Source organism: Trachurus trachurus, assembly GCF_905171665.1.
Source record: "Trachurus trachurus genome assembly, chromosome: 9".
NCBI lineage: Eukaryota > Metazoa > Chordata > Actinopteri > Carangiformes > Carangidae > Trachurus > Trachurus trachurus.
In genome coordinates, this window is record NC_139895.1 from 29,660,987 (window position 1) to 29,684,575 (window position 23,589).

Sequence of the window (23,589 nt, forward strand, 5' to 3'; positions counted from 1 at the left end):
CATTGCAAGTGTTACATTCTATCTATCTATCTATCTATCTATCTATCTATCTATCTATCTATCTATCTATCTATCTATCTATCTATCTATCTATCTATCTATCTATCTATCTATCTATCTATCTATCTATCTATCTATCTATCTATCTATCTATTTCTTCATCTTTAGATGGAATGTGCACATTGTCAATAGCCTATAATGAGTGCTTATTTAGAGTAGAACAGCTTATAAAGCAAATTTACTAAAACTCAGGTTTCCTGAAAGCCCAATACAAGCAGAATAAATTGCTTCAGATTAACATGTTCTCATAATATTACAGATGTTGTCTCATATAGCAGATGGCTGACCATCCTGGGAACCGTTGAGGAGGCTCTCAGCCCCAGAGCTGTGCTGAAGAGAGTCCTGTCTGTTTCTTTACACATCCTTCAGGAATATGTTGGATACCCAGCGGCAGAGCAGATAGCTCAGCTGGTCCCACCGGTGAGTCAGAGGAGTTCGACTTACATTGAGTCAAATATAGACTTCCTGATGTTGTTTCAGTGCCAGATCTCTAAATCTCAGTCTGCCCCAATTTCAGTATTTGTGTTTTAAAGATGACACATGAAATACCGGGATGGCAGGGCAATTATAAAAAATAAACTAATAGATTGAAAATGGTAATCAAAATATGATTTTCAGCTTTTTTTGTGGGTGCTGTCCTCAGTATTACTGTACAGTAACTACTAACACGACTACTGCTGCAACGACTACCAATAACTTCCACTGCCTATATTGCTGTAGTGCTTCTTGTTTATTCTGATCACTGCTCCCCTGTTCTCCACTCATTCAGATAAGTACTTTAACTCAAGACTTAAAGGAGAATCCCAGGGGTGTCTGTGGATAAAAACCTCCACAGTACATCTGTTGAGTTAAAAATGTGAGCAAACTGCCAGTCATCTGGATTTTTCAGTCTATACAGAAGGAAGGCATTTTCATCAGAAGTGGATCCAGTGAGAATTGAATCCTGAACCTCGGCAGCATCGTGGTCTGTTCATACCTGTCTAACCCCGGTCTTTCTCATCATAATGTCTCACATATTGTGTATGATGCAGTGGTTAGCATAGGCTGTGGGTTAGATTCCTGGGCCTCAGGCCTTTTTCTGATGTACGTAGTAAATTCACACATTGCCTTCAGGCAACGTGTGAATGTTTGTTTCGATATGTCGGCTCTGTCATCAAACATACTGTAATCTGTCATACTCTGATATATATTTTTAGCTCCTTCATCCACTTATTTCATCATGGTCAACATCAAATATTACACTTCCGAGTGAAATACTGCTCATTTGTTGAAGTTGTGAACTTGAGAAATTTTTGAATATGTCTAATAAAAAAGGCACTTAGGTAATTGTAATTTCACAAGTCATTAACAAAACCTTTAACTTGTGAAAGCGTAAACTTGGTTGCGAGTGGGAGAGATACCTTCTTTTTTTGGTTTGTTTTAATCGAACATGTTTCTAATGACCTATCCTGATTCATTGGTTGATCATTTACAAAGCTTGTTGATGCTGCTAATCTGAAGTGCAAGCAATTTACATTATCCATAGTTCACCATGATACACTGACTAAACAACATTATCTCTATCCTGACATTTGGAAAAAACAAACCAATGAACGAAAAAAAAAAAAAAAGTCATCTACATCATTACAGCCCAACACTTAAATCAGTCAAATATAGGAGTTCTGCACTGATATAGATTGGATCCATCAGAGTATGTAACTTATAAAATGTCCACCAGTAGCTGAAAAACCTGATTTGTAACCACATTTCACTATATTTATCTACTTTTCACGGTACTTTTGTAAAGTTTGCACTTGCCTGTTTGGTGTGGCTATACAATTTCCTCACTTTATTAAAACAGTAAATAGCTTTAGAGGAGCAGGTGGGAAGATTTTGTTACCTCTGGACAGAGCCAGACAGCTGTTTCCTGTTTCAAAACTCAGCTAAATGGCTGCTGACTCTAGTTACACACTTAATCTAACACACAGACATGAGTGGTACCAGTCTTTTTTATTAACATCGTAAGAGAAAGTGATTCAAAGTTGCAGTACATTCAATGATAATTATGCACAGTAATATGGAGGAGCTCAGTGGCATGACGAGCTAATCACATGGAACATTTCTATGATGCCGTCAGCTAATGGCAACATAGAAACAAACTAAACTTGTTGAAGCGTGATCCGTGACTTTTATGACTGTAGCCTACAATACACAACTTTTTCCAGAAGGTGGCAGTATTGAGCCACCATCTCATTCAGCGTGGTTCAACATTTCCTCATCAGAAACCAGAGTGAGAGGGAGGAGAGGCAGTGCAATCAGTGTGTGCCCCCCACATCCCCACATCCCCACCTCCTCTGTCTCCGTCTCTCTCTAGCATTAATGTAAAGTCAGGAGACGGTGCACGGTGGCACCTGTCAGAGTTGATATTTTTGAAAAGCTTAAATGAATTGACTGTAAATGCCTCTGTCAATACATGAGTCATCGTGAGCTAACATCACCAACTGTATGACTGCACAGTTTGTAGGATTAGATCTTCAGAGGATCAGGACAAACCAAACTTGTGTGACGTGTCTTTGAGTGTTGTTCGCCAGAGGTCTCTCCAGGTTTCATGATCTATCTATCTATCTATCTATCTATCTATCTATCTATCTATCTATCTATCTATCTATCTATCTATCTATCTATCTATCTATCTATCTATCTATCTATCTATCTATCTATCTATCTATCTATCTATCTATCTATCTATCTATCTATCTATCTATCTATCTGGCTGTCAAACAAAACGAAATGAAACAAACAAAGCAAATAAATGAATTGCCCAGTATTAGTTCAGAAGTTGTCAGATGACCTTGAATGATTGAATCTGCTCCCTGCTATCATTTTAATGAAAACAGCTTTGTTTAAAATATATAAAAAAGAAAAGTTGAGTAAATATAATTGCTTTGATTGCCAGCTGGCACATCATCAGTCACAGTCAAGTAATTGGAGTGATTTTGCTGGGTTTTCCTTACAGCAGTAGTTTGACCTCGTGGATAAATACGGTTATTTCTTCCTGATGAGATGAGAAGATTAACACCACTTTTACAGCGGTTAAACAAACATGCCAGGTCAGCGTAGCTTAGCATAAAGGCTGAAGACAGGAGGACACAGCTAACAAAGTCTGTCTATCAGCACTGAACTCATGAATCAACCTGATATATCTCATTAATTTAATACAGAACATAGTAAATATGATGAATAATATAGTAAATATGACATATGGAGCCTTAGAGGACCAGGTTTGAAGATGACTAACTCTGTCCCCTTGTCAAAGTTCAACTAATTACACATTTACAGTAATATAGCACACATCGCCTACATGAGAACGCCAGTCTTCTGTTCAAACTCAGCGAATATGCAAAATGAAAAACGAATGGTCATTTAACATAAAGGAGAACTTTATTCAAGTTAATTCAGTATGAGTTCATTCAAGAAACAATGTTGTCAGGTTAGTCTATAGGCTTTAGGTTTTATTGCTCTTATGGTGAAAATCCATGTTCTTGTGAACTATTACTCTCCCTTCATTGTCATTCAATGTACATAGTTATAGGCCTATACACTGTAACTACATCATTTACTGAAGGTAATTTCAACTGAGAAATTGTGAAGAGACAGGTTGTGTCTGTAATGGTTGAAAAACCTTCACCTATCATTTAGATGTAATGAGTTACTAACTTATAATCTTTATTTAGCTGTGTTCCTCACTTTCCGTTCAGTAATGCATATTTTTCTGTCACTTAAATATTCAAAATGCAACCACAAAGCCTTAGCCTCTGTATTTCTTTTGGAGCATGTTAAAAGGAAGGTCACTGAGACCGCTTTGCACCCAGCCAATCTGTCGCTACCTTGGAACATGGTTTAATTAATTAACATTTTGACCTCTTCCATTTTCAAAAGGTGATTTTTGTCGACCCTTCACAACGCAAGGATTTCACACATCAGGCTAGCGATGTTCTTATAGTCTTTAAAAATGAAAGAACATATACCACACATTTTCTTGTGTTCAAGTACTTGTGTAACCTCAGTTTGAGCAGCCTTTCATGTCGTGGTGCCTTTTAATCATCATGGTATCAGAACAAGATGATTGCATTTTTTCCTCCTGCCTCTCTGCTGTTTTTGTTTGACTCTTAAGCGTGTGGAATAGATTACCAGAGATAAACTTATTGTCCCTTGTGTGAGAAATGACAGACCTCTGTGTACACTGACCCTGACTCAGCTTCCTGCTGCTTACTCAGTGTCTCTAAATGGATTAAGTTGTCAGTTGGACAGCCCATCTGAGATTTTTAATATCCAGCCTGAGGTATATCAAGCAACCGTCTGCCAAATGGTATCAGAGGGATTTACTTCGGTTTTATTGCAACTTTGTCTCTCTCCCCTCTCTCATCTAAGACGTGGCCATGCCCTCCATGATTCCTTCAGGGTATTTCACTCGTACATTAATAACACATTGAGTGAATAAAAATATATCCCATGAACTTCTGAGTAAATATCAAGTTTTTTTCCCCCCATCTATAGTCTGTAGCATGTGTAGGAGGAGAAATTAAAATCACTGCTACGTTTATCGATTTCTTGACCTATCTTTACATCTTGGCAGGTTTCCATGTGGTTTCCACCAAATACAAAGCCAGATAAGAATGAAAAAGAAACACAGGAGAGTCTTGAGGAGTTAATGGATTTGACCAGAAGCTCATCGACCTCAAGTGAGAGGACACACAGCTCGTTGGACCGTAAGTGACACCCACCTCTCCATATATGCAATAACCTCCCATTCCATCCTCTTTGCAGAGATTCAGTCTCTTTGAATAGACCTTGAATGCTGCCTTGACTCCCTCTATCCATGGTGCTGAAGTACTGCCCACGTTTATTACAGTTCAGGCTTGAGGAGAGGAGTGAAGCCTGTGACAGTGCATTTGGACCTATTTCATCACATCAGGTATCCACAGAGAGAAACACGTCAGTTGTTTGTGTGTGTTTGTGGATTTTCTTCCCGAGGAACAGTGTTTGGTTTGTTGAGCCTGGTTTTTGTGCTTGTTTGTGTATCTCAGTGTGTGTTTGTGTGGGTGTGTGTATGTGTGTGAGTGGGTGTTTTTATAAAACAAAAATATCTTGTAACAGTTGCTGCTCATCGTGACAGAGCCATGAACCAAGAGAAAAAGTTTTCAACTTCCATTCCATTACATCTTTTTAGGGTTTATGCTGTGATTACACTTTGCTTTTTGCCGGGCAATTAGGTGTGTCTTATTACTTATCATCACCACAGAGTGGCTCTGTACAGGCTTTTGAGATATATTGAAATTAATTCTATACACGGACAAGTGCATTTGCAGTGAGTCATCACTGGACGAATGTCTTTAACATTGTGTAATTTGGTTTGACGTTTACAATTTGCTTTACAATTCCTTTCATTTCCTCACAGTTTCCTCGCCGGTTTCCAGCACAGAGGTGTAATTTAGTACAAATCATATGGAGAAAATAGAGATAATGACCCGAGACACCAAAAGAACACCATCCCTGCTATTTAAGTTTTTATTTTTTAAATATCATTATTATTTTTAAGCGCAGTTTGACAAGTTTGTCAGTTTTAAAATAAAACTTTTACAACTAAAAATCATAAACTCAGAAAGTTGACAACTTGTCAGGTCAATTGTTAGCTTGTGATCATGTAAAATAATATGTGGTTTATGTTTGTGCTAAGTTAAGATTAGTAAGAATAAACTTCAAGCCTAAACTTAATAAATCAAGTTTAATTGGTTTTTGGTATGATTTATTATCGGTGTACAAAACGTTAATTTGCTCAGTTCATGCTCAGAACATTACCAGCATCACCTTTCTATAACTGAACTACACCCACTTCAAATCAGTGATAAGAATATTTGGAAAACTGGACATCTCTCATGTGAAATAACCAGAACTGTTTGGCCCAAAGAAAGTGTGTTCATGTGGGATGCTGGGATCCCAATCCATGTCGAGAGGGGCAGATACATTAAGTCAGTTATCAGGGCCTGTTTGGAACAAGTGATTATAAATGTATTTGTTGGACTGCACAGAAAGACTGTTTGCATGTTAATGACCTGACGTTCATCGAGTGTAAAAACATTCACGTTTATAATTGAATTTGGAAACGACGAAACATTGATTAGTACAAAATCACAAACTCTTTGTCAGAGATCTTTCTTTAGTATTACAGTTTCATATCATGCCACAGGAAAACTCGTGACCCGTGAAGTATGTTATCACAGAGTTTATTCAATAAAGGTTTTGTGTACTGATGCACTTGATGAGCCAACGAGACCTTCAGCCTGTAGGTTGTTTGTCCTTACCCTCTCAGAGATGCTACAAAAAGACACAAAACCACTCAATCTTGAATAGAGTAGTCTTTAATACCAAAGATGAGGCTATAGAACATAAACCATGTCTCAAACCTCCTCACAGTCACTTGTCTGCTTTATATCAGCCAGTTGCAAGGTTTTGCAAAGTTTCAACAGTTATTGCCCTTGCACACGTACAGTAGAACTAGAACCTGGAGAAAAAGTAGAATTTATTATATTTGTATCATACATATTCTATATAAACCTTATTTCATGGAAGTGCCATTAAACTCTATACATTTTTTTATTATTATTTATTTTATTTTATCAGAATTGACATTCTAAACATACAGATTTTATGTTTCAGTGACTATGTACCTAACTGGAAGCTAACTGCTAGTGTGTGCCAAGATGGCTGCTGAGTGGTGAGATTTGCTTACTTGGACTTGGACCCACTGACATGATCAAAGAGGAGCATCTGCTTAAAGCAGAAGTAAGCGATCAGGTGGTTTTGGCTAACTTCCTGTCAGCCGATGGAGTTAGCAGTCCCCGCCCTCGTCCCTTGGCTGCACACACAGAGAGGACCGCCCCTTTATGTCGTTCTCTCTCCTCATTGGATAAAGGTTGTAGGATACAAGGAAAGTTTTCTCCTCTGCTTACAGCAGAGCAGAGTGACTGACAGAACCGTGTTTCAGACCAAACACTCTATGTAAGTGATTGCTGTCGGAAGATATAACTATTTAAGACTTATATTAACACAAATATTCTGCTTACTTCTGCTTTAAGCACTATAATGAACGTGTGTTCAAGCTAGACAACCTTGGTTTGGTCAGGTTTAGAAAAGTATTGTGATTTGGGCAGGGCCGTTGCTAGGAATTCTGGGCCCCCTGAAAGTATACTAAAGTGGGCCCCTGCCCCCTGACTTTTCCACTTTTTTTCATAGATTACGTATGTATTATCATTTCTTATTTAGCCTACTTTGTTTTGATGCTAATGCAGCATTACTATGAGTATCAGTCAGGGTCTTGTGCAGAATAATTCAGTCATACAAAGATTAGACTACTGGGGTTTTTGTGGGGCCTACTGGGTGCTGGGCCCCTATATCATCACTTTTCTCCCCTATTCAACGGCCCTGGATTTGGGTTAAAATAATAAAGTCCATAAGTTGTCATATTTGTAATAATACTGTTAATGGTAGTAGATAAAGGGAACAACAAGGTTGGTACTAAGCTGCCAGCACAGATGACCTGAGGGGTGGACAGTCTCAGATAGGTGTGCAGGAAAATGATAATGTTAATGAAGAGATTGTATTCCTGCTCACTGTCAGCACTGAGTTTATTACAGATCGTGCACCTTTATCAGGCACTGAATTCACAGCACTAAACATCTTTATAAAAGAGCCATAGCCCAAAACAAACAGTAAAAAAGGATACCTTGCACAGTTTATCATGAATAATTGATTAATTATTCTTAAAACAAGACAAAACATGTCAAAATCTAAAATGGAATTTTTTTTGTGTGTATCTTTAATCCAATGCCTTACAAAGGCTTTAAACTGAACCTTTGATCTGATTCAACTAAATATTTAATGCATATCATGCCTATTGGTTTATGTAGATTGTGTTTGTTATCTTTCCATCAAAACATCTTCATGAATTTTTAGTGCCAGAACAAATGAAATGCCAATTTGACAATGAAATAATCATCACCTTTCACTTGTAATGAAACACAGTCATGCACTGTCTACAGTGTTGGAGAAAACATTAGTCACAGCCATGTAGAAGATACTGGAACTGAGCTGTGAGAGATACTGCAGTGAAATCATGAGAAGCCTTCAGCTCCACAAAACAGAGCTGTTTGCAATAGTCTAGTTTGTTTAAATCCACTGTGAATTCTTCTTGCATGAAATACCTCAAGGACACCTTTATCCGCCTTCCACCCACAGATCTGCACTCTCCTTGTCTCACCAAACTCACCAGTAATTTATTTAATACATTCCAAAAGCATTTATCATTTTAAAGGAGTGACAACAACAAGGCAGCAACAGCAGCAGCAGCAGTAAAGGCTACATGATGCTTCATGGTAATAAAAGAATTTGGAGTCTGATTAGTATCTCCTGTCTTACAGTTTTAAAAGCAGTGGGGGAAATAAACATCAGGGATTCTCGCTATGCAGCCATGGCAACTCAGGCATTGACAGTAATCTCTTTCAGGAATGTGTATGACTGTTTTCAAAGTGACTGAGGCTTTGTCAGGCTCCTCAGAGTTTGGTGGCTTCACTTTGAACTAAACTGACAGCATTATATTAATAGCAAATCTAACTTTTGTACAATTCTATATTCAAACGTGAAGGTTCTTCTGTTATATAAACATCACAGTCAACAACATGGTCTTTCAAAGTTTGTTTTTCTGCAGTCTATAACCTCTGAAATCTTACTTTGGTGGAAATATGCAAGGATGATCTTCACGCCTGCCAAAAATGTTTGGGGGTGAAAATGCCTCTAAATCAATTTCTCTAGCCATCAAGACTCATGCTGCTCCCATTGTCCTTATGTCAGGATGACATACCGTCTCACCTGTCCAATTTCAAGTTGACCCATCGGATATCATTATGGGTGGCCTGACAACCGTGAAACTGTCAAAGAATAATTGATGTCACGGGATGGGTGTTACTGAAGCTATACATCATCCGATCTCTACCAACTTACCTTTTTAATGATAGCGCATTACAGTATATAATAAAGTAGCAGCATCTGATTCCAGCCTGTCCTTACTGTAATTGCAAATTATGTTGATAGATGTAAATTAAATGCAAGAGTGATTTCAACATGTTTTGAATGAATAAAGAAGCTGGTGTAAATGTCTAATGCAGATAAGTTTACCTCTTGTTTGAGTATTCTTTTTCACAGCATGTTTTAGTGCAGCAGCTCTTCAAGTAAATTGCCTAGACAATCACAACTTATAAGTAGCTGTTTATGGTTGTAAATGTCATCCAGTGTTGCAGTCCTCTACTACAGGCTCTTATTCTGCTGCGCCAGCATCCCTGGGACTGCCATTAAATAGAGCCGAGCCACTGGAAATTATCTCCTCTTTCTGCTGATGAACTAATTGTGCTCGTATGCTGTAATAACACCATTAAAATGTAATACACTTGGGATCATTACTTCACATTTGATATAGTTGAGCGTCGCCGGACAAAGAAAGAAAACAAGTGTGTTACAGGCAGCAGTGTTTCCCCGTGTGATGTAATTCACTTTTCAAATCAGGACAACTGTCTGTCTCAGTGGAATAAGTGAGTACAAAGGGAGGTGTGTTTTTCTTCTTCATTGCTGGAAATTGCTCTCCACAGGTGCACTAAGTAATCATATTAAATAGAGGGAGACAACTCAAGCATCACATTGTAGAACTACAGATAAGAATTAATCTGAGGTTTTGTGCAGAGAAAAGACACATCCAGCTGCTAAGAGTGACTGATACGGTGCTGTCATGTCGGGCTTTGATGAAAGATCTTTCATTTTCTTGGCCACTAATGGGAATTCTCACAGTGTCACTGAAGCCCTCGTTTCAATTCCTGTTTTTAATTCATCATATAATTTCTTCAGGGCAAGGATAATGGAATGTTTGCCACAATATTTCTTACCTTTTTAGTGATTTTAAATTCAAATGAATCTATCTTAGCTTACTTGGGAAAAGAAACTGACTATTCTAGGAAACTAAGACTATCATCACACATGTACATGTGTGTACAGACACACTAAAAGAGAGTAAACCAAGTGTGGTGGCTTGAGCAGCACTTTTGTTTGAAAAAAACTGAGCCTGACCAAAACTGACAGAATAAAGTTTGTTTTCTTTCCACTGCAGATACCCCACCATTAAGGGACATTGACTGGCGTATAAGGCCTTTGAACAAAGCTCAGCTGGAGTACGGTTGGATCGTGGTTTTAATAAGGTCCCAGCATTTTCATCGTCTAGCTGTAGCGACTGTAGCAGTGGGGGGAGGGTCCTTGCCAAACCTAATGAATTCAGATGTGATAAGACTTTGGTTTTGACTTAACATAATTAGGCAAGATGCAATAACACGCTGACCTTGGAGCGGTGCACCTGGATAACAAGCGATCAAACAGGCCCATCCATCCACACTTACAGTCTCAGCTCCTGCAGCTCTTTGTCGAAACAGGCTGTTACCTTGAAGCTCAAGCTCATTAACTCTTTCAGACACTGTTACGTCCACCATCTTTGATAGGTTCCAGTTGTGTGTGTGTGTGTGTGTGTGTGTGTGTGTGCACGTCCTAACATCATGCTTTCATCCAGGGTCCTTCTTGCATATAATTTCAGTGGTTGCCAAGCTTTTTTTTTTCTTTCTTACATACCGCTGAGGCCCTGTAAGGTGGCCTGTGGTCATCAAGTGGATACTGTCGGAACGATGTGTTGATACAGCTGGACGTTCAGTATTCAGGTTGGTTTGAGCAAATTTGCTCCTCTACCACTTTGATTATGTAATAGAAGCATGACATTTGACATATTATTTCATTTTTGTATCCATTTCTATTTTCCAACTGGTCATTTATCAATTTCTTAGTGAACAATTCCAATGATTTAACTTTTTCAACCATTATGTACTGTATTTGTAATTTTTCTCTGTGGTGGCAGTGACTTTGATAATCATTACTGTCAAGTTATTAAAGGGATAGTTCACCCAAAATTGAAATTTCACTCATTTACTTATTAAAATTTTTTCGGGACAATTTCACATTTCGGGGCTTCAGTACAAGACGGACATTACATACGAGCAGCATGGAGGTATTTGGATGTTTTTTGGTGTGTCTTTTTGTTACGAAGACAGTTGGTATCCATTTGCAACCGTTATGTGGACATGCACTGCTACGCCGAGACCCCCTGTAACTCAGAGAAGCCACAGACTCTGAAACTTCTCCCAGCCCTTAGTCGACATGAGGGTGAGTAGATAATGAGTGAAATTTCAATTTTGGGTGAACTATCCTATTAAGACTTCTGCCTGAACTCGACCAGGCTTGGCACAGAGGACGCAGGAGTCAACTCAGTTCAACTTATTTCCTTTTATTTGACTTTTGCTTTGTTGTTGAATCAGTCAGGTTGATAACCTCAAAAGAGAAGGAACAGAAATTAGTTTCAACACTGTAAATCATAATCAGGATCACAAATGCCATCAGCTCTCTGTCTTAAATAAATATAGATCCATATCTTCAATGAAATGAATCTTACAATTCCATATCTTAAGAGAAAAATGAACGAAGAAGTGACCTAACATATATAATTAATGTGAAATAACCATACATACAAATAGCATATCTGTGCTTCTACTCAAACCGCACCCAGGGCAGACAACAGGTGTTCAACCAAGTCTCATCACCCTGATGCTTCTCACTCTCTCTCTGACAGTGAACATTCTCTGGCATAAATCTGGCACATATCCCACACACAATATAACATTTAAAACTTCCTCACTGTGAGAAAAAATAAACAGAATATAATGCATCTCAACAATTACAAAAGGTTAAAATACACCCTCCGAGCAGTGGTACCTCTTCAGGACAGATTGGAGGCTTCAGTGAGGTTCTATCAGAAAGTGATCAGACAAGCTGGTTCAAAACAATATGTAATAAAGAATAATAGTTAACATTTATGTTGCTTTCCACCACTGGTGTCGGCTGTTGGTGAGTAAAGAGTACAACAGTTGTTTATGATGTACAGCAAGCATCATTTATAAGTAAACAACTGTTGTGGCTACAGTAGATAACTAACTGACTATCACAAAAACAAAAAAATCATATCACTTCAAGCTGTTTTAACCAGACATACTGTGTATTAAAACATTATAATTTTACACTGTTTAGACTGCTAATGAGTTTTCATGTACTCAGTCACAACACATGACTGATGATGATCACAACACATGTCACATGACTCTAAGGTGTTTCAGGAGCTTTCCTTCTCCCAGTAAACAGGAAAACCTGATATCCGCCTTCAGAACACACAGTGCCTTTAGCACAGTTTTTCAATGTACATGGCTGGAAGGTGGCTCCAAGCATCACATACATTACATGAGGTACTCCCCAGTGTTTCCGTGTACCGTACCCCCTGGCAACTGTAGTGGCATCCCTGAGGCATGAGTTTCCCTGGGAACCAATGATTTACACAGTGAGGAGGGCCTCCATCTAGTCAGCATCTGCTACTGTATGTGTGACAGTAATGTTAAAGCAAAGATCTTATCTCAACAATGAGGCTATTGGAAGTAATTTGAGCTAACACAATTTAAAGATTTGTATGAGATTAGGTTTAAAAAGCCCCCCCCCCACACACACACACACTTTTCGCTGTACAACGAGGCATAACAAGTCTGCATACAATGACCAATACTTTATGCATTTTAAAGACCCAAAACATGAAGACCCATCTGAATCAAATGCAATTTGAGTGCAATTTATTTAGTGGCTCTTATCAGTTGAATTATGCTGTTTTTCTGTTTAGAGAATCCAGGTGCAATCACTGAAGGAGGTGGAACTGAATCTGTTTCTTAATTTATTTATGTAAACTTGGCCTCCCTCCAGTTGCAGCAGATGATTTCATTTGTCTGAGCAGAGTGCCTGATATAATGGGATTACAATCTGGCTGTTCGAAAATTGTCTGTGGACCTCTGTGTTTCAGAAAGCTTGAGCAGGTCTATTATTCCATGATGGCATCTTTCTGTTTTTTATTCCAAGACTTCATCTGACATTTAAGCACACATTAAGTCTTGTGAGTTAGCCATTTAGCATCACTGAAAATGTCAGTTCAATAAAGTAACTAATTGTAGTAGGTTATTGATTAGGAGCATCTGTTCAAAAACGATATTTGGTCATTTGGTCAAATTGAGGCGTCTGGAAGCTTAATGTGTTGTTGGTAAATGCTCTGCAAGCTATTGTTAATTTTATCTGTTTATCTGCTATTTGGCTCTGAAGATTTCACATTGTTGTTTTTAGTTTCAGTTGCAAACTGCATCCTGCTGTGGAGAGTAGTCTAATGAAGTTGATGAGACCTGAAGAGAATATAGAAATTATGGGCCCGAATACCAAAACAGAAAAAAACTTGAGGTGGATTTGCCATTGCATGAAACTCCCATCACATTACACATAGTTATTTGAATAAATTGCAATATAAAAATTTGGAATAGAAAAGCTTTTAAAATGTAAAGTCGACTTTCAGAACAATTTCATCACATTTTCAACCTGAATTAGGCTACTTTAGTAACAGCAAATGAGAACACAGTGCGTACAGGACTTTATATCAGGGGCATCACTTGACCCCTTTAACTGGGGCACGGCCCCCAGTATAAATGAGCTCTGCCCTATAGGCTATATGTCATACGTACACTTTAATGCTTAAAGAATAAGCAAACTCAGTTCAGACTTAGTTGAAATATCAGTTGCCCTGAAAATTACAGGTATAACTTATCATGTATATTAAGGGGTTTCGGTGATTTACCTCATTGTTTGGATCTTAGAGTTGGGTGGGGTGGAGTGGGGGTGGGAGGGCTATACCCCAGTAGACCTTAATGGCTGGCAACGCCCCTGCTTTATACCCAGAAACTCTGAGTTTAAATGGAGAAATCATAACTTCACCCATGTTTTCTATTTCCCCTATAGACCCTCCACTCCACTCTATTACAAAACTGTCGTTGTGGGAACATTGCTGCTTATAAAATGGATGAGAGGATTGGCTGTAAATTTTTTTGCAGTCCCCTACCTACACATCATATATGATAATCAACTCCTTCAAACCCTAACCTGTTTTTCATGTGCTCCACCCACAAAACCAGCACTAACCGCTCACAGCGCACTGCGCGCCCTGCACCTTGCTTCATCTTATTAGCACCATCTGTCTCCTTCCCTGTCACTATCCACCATTAAGCCAACATGGAAATGAGGTTCAGCAGAAGAAGTCTCATCAGAGGCACAAACTCAAGTCTCCAAGGCATATTCAGATGAGGGCTTCCCTGGAGACGTTTGGCAGCCTCGGGAATGCCCTCAAGTGGGATTAAGTCAAACTTCTTCTTTCACACCACGGACACATCCACAGAGGGCACCACATCCTGCACTATGAACACAAGACCAACACTATAGTCTATCATTTAATATAGTACCCTCAAACACATTGAATGGTGTCAGATACTTTACTACAGTACAGTATGTTAGTATCAACATAAGAAAAAAAGAAAGTCTTTCTGTCTGCCAGTCTCATTATGATAGCATTGGTACAGCAGTTATATAACTCTCACTTCTTTATACTCCTTTTCTGACGAGGTTTGCTTTTTCCTTCATTATCATCATGTCGTTCTTCTTGTATAATCCTGTATTGTATATGAGTGATAGGTAATCATTTCATTATGAATGCTCTGTTTGCTTGTCTGTCTATGTCACTAAAATCTCGTTTGAGTGCCTATTCATGTTGATTTGTTTTTTTTTGAAATTTAAAGAAGTAAGCAATCCTGAATGTAATGTTTCAGCTATTTTTTTTTGCTTCCAGTACAGACTACATAGCACAATTCCACATAATCCTTGAGCAAATATACAAGTCAAAGAATATCTAGAGGGATCTGGCATATACCTTTATGTTAAAATTAAGCACTGCTGTCATCTTACAAGCAACACACTGCACAGGGTTGCGCATGAGTGAGTGCACCGTGTACGAAAGGAGACAGGAATCTGCATTTCAGTCCCTAGGCTACCTATTCTGAAACACAAGCTCAGATACTCAAAAAGGGTGAGACCCGGGGAGCAACAAGGGTGAAAATATCTTGGAGGCGTAAGAAATGATATGATAGATGCGCTGCGAAACAGAAATGTGGTGCAAACACAGGAAAACAGCTTAGAAGCGCTCGTCTCTAAATAGACTGAGGGGATCATTTTCTATTTTCTGTTTCATTGCTGTCTGAACCTACAAGACACCATGAAAGTTTGTGCTGTTTCATCCCGGCAGACACAAATCCTGGATGACATGGCAAATCCATCCAGTGGTGATTAGCACCAGTGACGTAAAGAGACGGCAATTTGTTCTCTGACTTTAGGCCTGACCACCTACACGCGAGCCTAGCATGGCTCCTCTCCTCCTCTCTCTTGTCTGATGTTTCTAAGAGCCCAGTGAGAGCTCCCCAAGCACTACTTCATCTAGGAGGATGTCAAACATAATGTTGACAGTTAATGTGGTCATTTGGTGCATGGCTGGCAGTGATGGCTTTTCAATTAATACAGCCCAAATGGCAAAAACGCTCAATTAGCTTTAATGTATTCTACTCTGTGATGAATGCTGCGTAAGTGAATGAGGGAAAAGTAATTTATCTGCTGCGTTTTACCTATAGCGACGTACGTAAATGTGCGATGTTCAGCAGTACTAGAAGACCAACCTTTATTGTTCTTTTTTTTTTATATATATATATATTTTTTTTTTTTGAGTCCACCTAAACCCTGGACAGTATAGAGACAGCATGGAGAGCTGTCTGAGAGACTTGCTGTTCTCCCTCTGGGCGGTGCAGTGGACAGAAAGCTGGACAGAAAGACATGTGGGCATAAACTGGGTAAATGAGAAACTCAAGCTGCTGCATAAAAAACTTCTAATACCCTCACAGACAGGAGGAACAGATGTAAACATAGTGGTAAATATCAAACACCGACAGCCTTCAGAAGCCATGTGAGACTGTGCGCCCCCAGAGTGTTGACTACAATTGGATGGCACATGCTGCTTGTGCTGTACTCACTTTTCACTTGCTGTTATTCCTCCTCGTTCTTTTATCATATCAGCTCTCAATGTGTGTGCTGAGAGCAACAAAAGGTTTTTTTTCAGTCTGAGGGTGTCACTGACCACAGTTGTGGTTTTGCTTCTCGTACAGATTGACATGTTTTTCCTCTCTGAATATGCAATCCTCAGCCCCAGCCAAAACACAGCAACCAGCATGTGTGGTGTCTATAAGACTCAAGCTGGGTAATCCTCAAACTGCCTCTGAGGCCGGTCTTCAAGTCTGCCAATCTGAGTCGGATTAGACAGTTGCTAACAGGATTGCCTTGGAAACATAATATTAATTTTAGTCCTCCAAAACAGGACAGCCATACTTCATGTACTGATGCTTCGGGGCAATGTACTGCAGTTGTCGAGTTGACTTTCCTTCGCTGTAAAGTGTCTTCCAAATTCAGTTCTTCTCAGAAGGAGAATAACTCAATAAAGCAGAGAGCTTCTCCTTGAGCATTAGTTCCAGATGTTTGGCCTCAGATGTTTGGATTCACACTGACAGTTTGGGTGTGTATGTGTGTGCGTGAGTGTCTGTGAGCCAGTCCACGAGAGTTTTCTGCCAGCACAGTTGAGAGAAAGCCAGCAGCAGGTGTGAGATTATGGTGCGGTCTTATTTTGAGGTGAGCAGATGTGGTGCTGTTAAAGCCCTACCAGATGCACAAGCTGCTCTTTTGTATCATTCTTCTCATCCATCGTATCACGTCTAGGGCTCCGACATGAAGCCAGGCAGCTGGGATGACGGCTTTGTTGAGAAAGATCTTAAAAGGGACCTATTACGCTCATTTCCAGCTCTATATTTTTATTCTGGGACTCCGCTAGAGGAGCTTTGCATGATTCACAGTTCAGAAAGATCCTTATTTATCTCAAGCAGCCTGTTATGCAGCCCCTCAGCTGAGCCTCTGACTGAAACTGGCTCTCCAAGCTCTTTAGAACCCCCTCTGCTTTCCTCTGATTGGCCAAAGCAGTGTTTGTGTGTGGCGCCTCATCCTTATACCAGTGTGATAGGTTCTGATAACTAATTGTGAAACTACAAAATAACATAATGATTGGAAATGGCAACTTCTCACCAAACATGATCTGGCCCAAATCCAATCCAAATCCAAGATTATAGCAGGATGCCTCTGTTCAGATTTTTTTTCTTTCAATCAAAATTCATGTCCTTTTTTTCAGTATACACACCTGTTGCATGGGGAAGTGTTGAAATACTGAAAATGTTGCTGTCAGAAAACACCAAAGTTAACTTTGCATGTAAAATATTCTGCTGTTGTCAAATGAGGAAAAAGTCCTCGGTCAAGTTTGGCCACATTTAATACGGCCATCCGACTTTGTAACATTGCCACATGTATGGCAAGGAAAAAGCAAAAGCATTATAAGCCCACTTTACAAAGTAACCACTCTAACTTAATTTTTCAGACTAGGCACTTGTGAAACGTTTCCTCCACTAATGAGCTTTTTTTGTTGCCTATGAGAGCTGGGAGACTGAGCAGAAACACTAAGGCTGCATGTCATAAACCCAAAACAATTAGCTTAGCATCCATTATTGATAGGTCTATACAGACAACAACAACAACAAAAACCAATTAATTAGAACATTTAAGTGAACATTTTGATTTCTTTATTTCTATGCATACTCTTATAAACTGTGGACCTATGAAGGCTATTAGAGATTCCTTCAACAACAACATTTAATTGCACAGATCCAAGTGGAAGTGTGAATCATTACTCTTCAGACTACAGGGACTGGCTCCTCACTATCACCTGTTCTAAATGCCATTCATTTGTCTCTAAGTTTCCTAGCAGAGGCTGTGGAGAAGGACGATTGGTGCTTCATCTCAGACAGATTTCCTCTTTGCCACTCAGGCACTGAGCAGCGTGCAGAGGTCTGGGCTCAATGTTCTGGTCATTAGTTCAAGACCATTGACTTGATAATCTCACCTGGGAAGGACAGGTAATGGTTCCTATCGGCGCAATTATGGCTACTCACACAAACAGCTATTCGTACTTGTCATGTACATACCTGCTCAATTTCTCTGACCTCGGGAGCTAAGTGGGGATGCTTGACATCTGGCACAGACCTGGGGACGCACTCACAAAACGCTGTCCAGATTTCATCCAGTAATTTAAGAAAGTTTAATAAAACTTTCGACTCTATCTTGAATCATTCAAATTTAACAATTTGGATGTTTGCTCTCTGTTTTTACTATTTAGTCAAGACAGGAGAGCTACCAGCTGGTATTATTTATCAGTATGAGCATTTTTTCCATCTGTATTTTCAATTGCGATATTCTGTGAAAGCATCTTTTTCAAAAACTGTTGCTTCTCTCATCAGTATTCACAAATAATAACCAACAGTGGATATGGTAATTCTAAGCCCTTGATCATGTCGTAATATTAGTGTTTGAAGATGTAATTGAAGTTAATCTGATAAGCTTACATGACTGTACGATGTCTATTTACTATGGTATGGTTAATTGCTGTATTGTATTGTTTCATTGTTGTACATCAACAGATAATAGTTCATTAATGTTGTCAAATGTTTAACAACTCAAGGCCTTTTTGCTGTGTATCTTTATATCGATCATGCGTAGAACTTTACTTTGAGAGGCAGAATGACTGGGATTTGGACACAGATGCATCACATTTAAAATGTGTTAAAATTTACATACATCAAAATCTGACAGAAAACATCAAGTGTTTTGTTCTGTAAAACACAGAAATGTGGTGCAAACTCAATGCACAATGTATTATTTATATATTTTATTTTGGGTTACACAGAGAGGACACAGTATCTGTTCAAAATCTGAAAGTAATTCATCAAAACAATTGTGTATTTCATATTAAAATGTGCTGTAAGTCAGTGCACATGAACACAGGATGATTTCCTGTCACCCTGCTAGACACCACCTCTATCCTCCACATTTTCACTCTTTTTTTCCACTAAAAATACAATTACAGAGATACCCAGGACAGTATTGTGACATTTCACAGGTAAGTGTTGGTCTTCTTCTGAACCTGCCAAAGGTCACATCCACTGATGAAGGAAATCGGCACACTGTAAGGCAGCACTCGTTGCAGAAATACATCAAAACAAAGAAAAAAGGAAAAAGAAAAAAAAAAAAAACAGGGGAGAAAATCTGTCTTGTCACTTGAGGCCGGAAAAACATCTGAAACACTTCCATTTCCACTTGAGACAGTTTAAGTGCTGGCCATGTTAAATTACACACTCTTGGAGCACTACCTACCCCACCAGTTAAGTAGATTAAGGTAGATTGAACGCATTAACGTTTTAAAAAGTGCTTTAATTTCATATTTTTCTGGGGGGCAAGTAATCCAAAGATTAGAAGACAGGAACATTTTGCTGATTTTGAGGAGTAACACGGCTGATTACACGTTTAAGTCTAATTTAACCTGTAATGTTTTAGAGCCAACCCCCCCATCCTCCTTGACAGGGTAGCGTATGCTTTTCCAACATGAATGAACCTCTAGTGCTCTGAAATTGACTCCTGCTCACTTCAGTGCCCTACATTTCTCGCCTTTCAAATGGAATGTTTCGGATTTGATTGATTTCCAACTTGATCTATCTTTGCACCTGTACTCAACCACCTCCATCAACTTGGCAGAAATGCAACTAGAGAGCTATTGATTTTTGTACCCCTGAAATCACTTAGAGGAGGATATACACTTTGCTCTCACTGTAACAAAAATAATTTTATCTCTCCAAAATGGTTTCCTATATTCCCAATTTCGCAAACCCATTTAATTCAGGGGAACATTGCTGTGAGAGGAAATTGAACATGGACTGGCTGCACCCAAGTCAATGAAACCTTAAGATATAGAGCCAACATTTGCAGTGTGTGGAGGCTCTGGACAAGCCACAGTGACCAGTGACAGCTTTAATGTATAGCTGGTATTAGAGGTTCCCCTGGACATTTATAAAAGAACTAAAAATAAGGAAAAAATAACTTGGTTCACATAGCATGCAGCTTTGGTTAATACTATTTCACATGGTGTTAATGGAAGAAGCCAATATAGACAATATGATGTAGGTACTGGCCATTTAATGTGCTTTGAGGTAAAATTGCATCACTGTGCAGGTTTTAGGAACACAAAAGCAGTCCAGTGACTGCAGTTGTTGCAGTTTATTTAAAGATAAAAAATCCCTCCCTCCACATGACAGTGTCATCCACAGTGTTACTCTTTGTGTCAAAGTCACCTTTCATGTCACTGCTTCATGGAAAGCTGCCCAATGATGAGCTGCCAGGTATTAAGAATTTTTAATCTCACTTAATCTCCCCCGAGTTTCATCCAACCTTCCACTTTCAAGGAGTTAAAACTTTATGATTTGTGATTCACATTTACGATTCTCATCCCCTTTTCCTTCCCTGTCCCAAAGGTGACATCAAGTGAGCATTTCCCTTTATCGTAGGCAAACTCACTACAACACAGGAGCAGATGATGCAACCCCAACACAAACATATTCGTCATTATTCAATTTTACGTCTCGTGCAGCATGAAATAAATAACAAAATGGATTAGCTGCAAATTAGATTGAGAATAATCCCATCTGCAAGAAAATTTAATAATCCCATCTTTATTCATCACTGGGTGTTTTGTGCGATGCCCCATGACCAAGTATGTCAGCCTGAGACTTGAAGACAGAGCTGGAGTTGCAGTAGCCAAACTCCACACATAAACAGTACAATCATGATTTAATTTTACAGAGCTGCATTTAGTCTACACTAGACTGATCCTGTTATCCGCTGCACTAAACAGTGCTGTATATTCAAAGGCCATGTACAACACACATAAAATATAAACATACAGACAACAGCCCACAAACCTCAGGGGTCCTAAAAGAGCTGGATATGGTGGTCTGTTGAGCCTGTAAATCAAATCATTTGTTAATTTTCATCCTAAACGATATTACTTCAGGGGGATATAATTAAATAAATGGATTCTAAAAGAAATGAAATTGTTCAACAAAAACAGACTTGCTGGCTTCAGCCTGTTTTTCTGCACAGCAATGCTGATCCACCATTTCTTCCTCTGCGTCTCTCTTTTATCTTTACCATTTACCCCTATTAAACTCACTGTACTGGGAGAGAGCCGCGCAGCAATGGTGCAGATTTATGTACACTGCCCATGGGTCAACTTGCTCAGTCTCAAATGCATTTGAGAAAGTGGATATGTTGCTGGCAGCAGGGAAACACAGCGCCAGGCTGTTGTTTCAATGACTGAGAAACGTCACAGAACAGGCGACATCATGTCCTGCACAAGTTATGACAGAAACATGATGGCAATGGGTTTGCATATTGATGTAATACTGCTGCCAGGTAGGTACTCCAAATTTCCAGCAACTTTTTTTTTTCACTGTGAGGTGGATAAAAGAACTATAGAAAGTACAAATAGATTTTTTTTTTTTTTTACGGATTTCCGCTGAATTAAGTGAAGCATCTCCAATGCCATATTCAGTAAACAAAAATAACAAAAATAGATTTTCATGTTCCTTGTTTTGTTTGTGCTGTATAATGTGAAGGAAAATTGGTGCAATGTTCCTCTGCTCTGAAGTACGAAGAGCTATTTGAATTCCTGCTGTGCATAATTATGATGGATGTGCATAGGTCCGGGTGGCAGTGGAGGCGGTGGATTTGTGTGTGTGTGTACAGTATGCGTATGTGTGTGTGTGTGGCATAGCAGTTGTCCACAGGGCCGCTAGCTGATGAGCTGTTACTCAGGGCAGACAGACAGATACAGAGATTGTGTGGGTGCTCTCCGGCGCTGACAGGTGTGAGAGGTTTTGTGTGGCTTGTTGTAGGAACATTTTTATATACAACATAACAGCACTCAAAGAGTTTTGAATTTTGATTTTCTTCATTTTACAAAGAAGAATAAATTTTTCTCTCAAGTGTGGACATGCACTTAACAGATGTCAATGTTTCTTTTTATGATTTGTTTATTTTTCTTTTTTCTTATTAAAAAAAAGATGAAATGTCTGCATTTGTTGAGTGAACATCCTGTATTATTAAAATTTGTTTGTAAAAGCATTCCGTCTGCCTTAATATTTTCATGCTGAAAGCACTTCAATAAATAAAATATTTGATTTCCTATTCATATTTTTAAAATGTCTCTGAAGTTTAGAGCACAAGTTCAATTAAACAGCCAACTTTTTAGCTACACGCTGGCAGAGAAAATCAACCAGTTGGCGAGGAGTGCAGTGTTTTAACAGCCACTTGAGCAAACACTGAAGCATTTCACAGTTATTGGTATGGACACACAGTGGTAATCCTTGAGATTTAGCGACATCTTGGATGCTGATTTCTGTGGTGTTGATGCATTGCACATCCACAGATCTCCAGTTGGATGTCTGTAAATGGCACTGTGCAGATGGTGACTACTGCTGCCCATGACTCAGGACTTCACCAAGAAAGGGAGAATGTGCAGCAATTCAGGTAGTGAATATGAGGCAAATGACCAGTGTTTCAGCAGAAATAGTGAGTATTTAGATCCTATAACCTAAAGTGGTAATGTGACAATAAAAAATGCATATAAAACATCAAAATCTCGAGTATAAAAGTATCATAATGTTTTTTTTGGCAGCAAAATGTGTCAGAGTTCAGTGATTATTGGTGCATGTAAGCATGTAAGAGGAGTTGCGTCGAGTTAAAGCAGAAGTAAGCGATCTGGTGGTTTTGGCTAACTTCTTGTCAGCCGATGGAGTTAGCAGTCCCCGCCCTCGTCATGGATCTACTGGTCCTCGTCCCTATGTCACCACATTCACGCGCATCCCTTGGCTGCACACACAGCCCTTCATGCCGTTCTCTCTCCTCATTGGATAAAGGTTGTAGGATACAAGGAAGTATACAAGAAGTTTTCTCCTCGGCTTACAGCAGAGCAGAGTGACTGACAGACCCGTGTTTCGGACCAAACACTCTATGTAAGTGATTGCTGTCGGAAGATATAACTATTTAAGACTTATATTAACACAAATATTCAGCTTACTTCTGCTTGAATTTAATTATATTGCTCCTGTGACATTCACCAATTCATCAAAGAAAAACAATCATATAGTAAAAACTTACAGTATATTTGGTGTCCAAATGTAATAATTATATTGTGATAATTATCCTACATGAGATAATATTTGATAACACAAGAAAACAAGTGCAAAATCAAATCCACTTTAAAAATAAGGGCCTCGTTAGTGTAAATTAGTCTCAGCTGTGGTGAATCCAAATCCAGAACCAACGCTGCCGTCGACTGGGCTCGTTCACCGCCTTCAGCAACACCTGCTAACCTCAGCCTCACATTGGATTATTCTGGAAACTCTACATTCACAAGTGACTTGTTTGGTTGGATGGATTGTTTTAATTTTAGTTGTTTGGAGTTGTTTTTTGTACTAAATA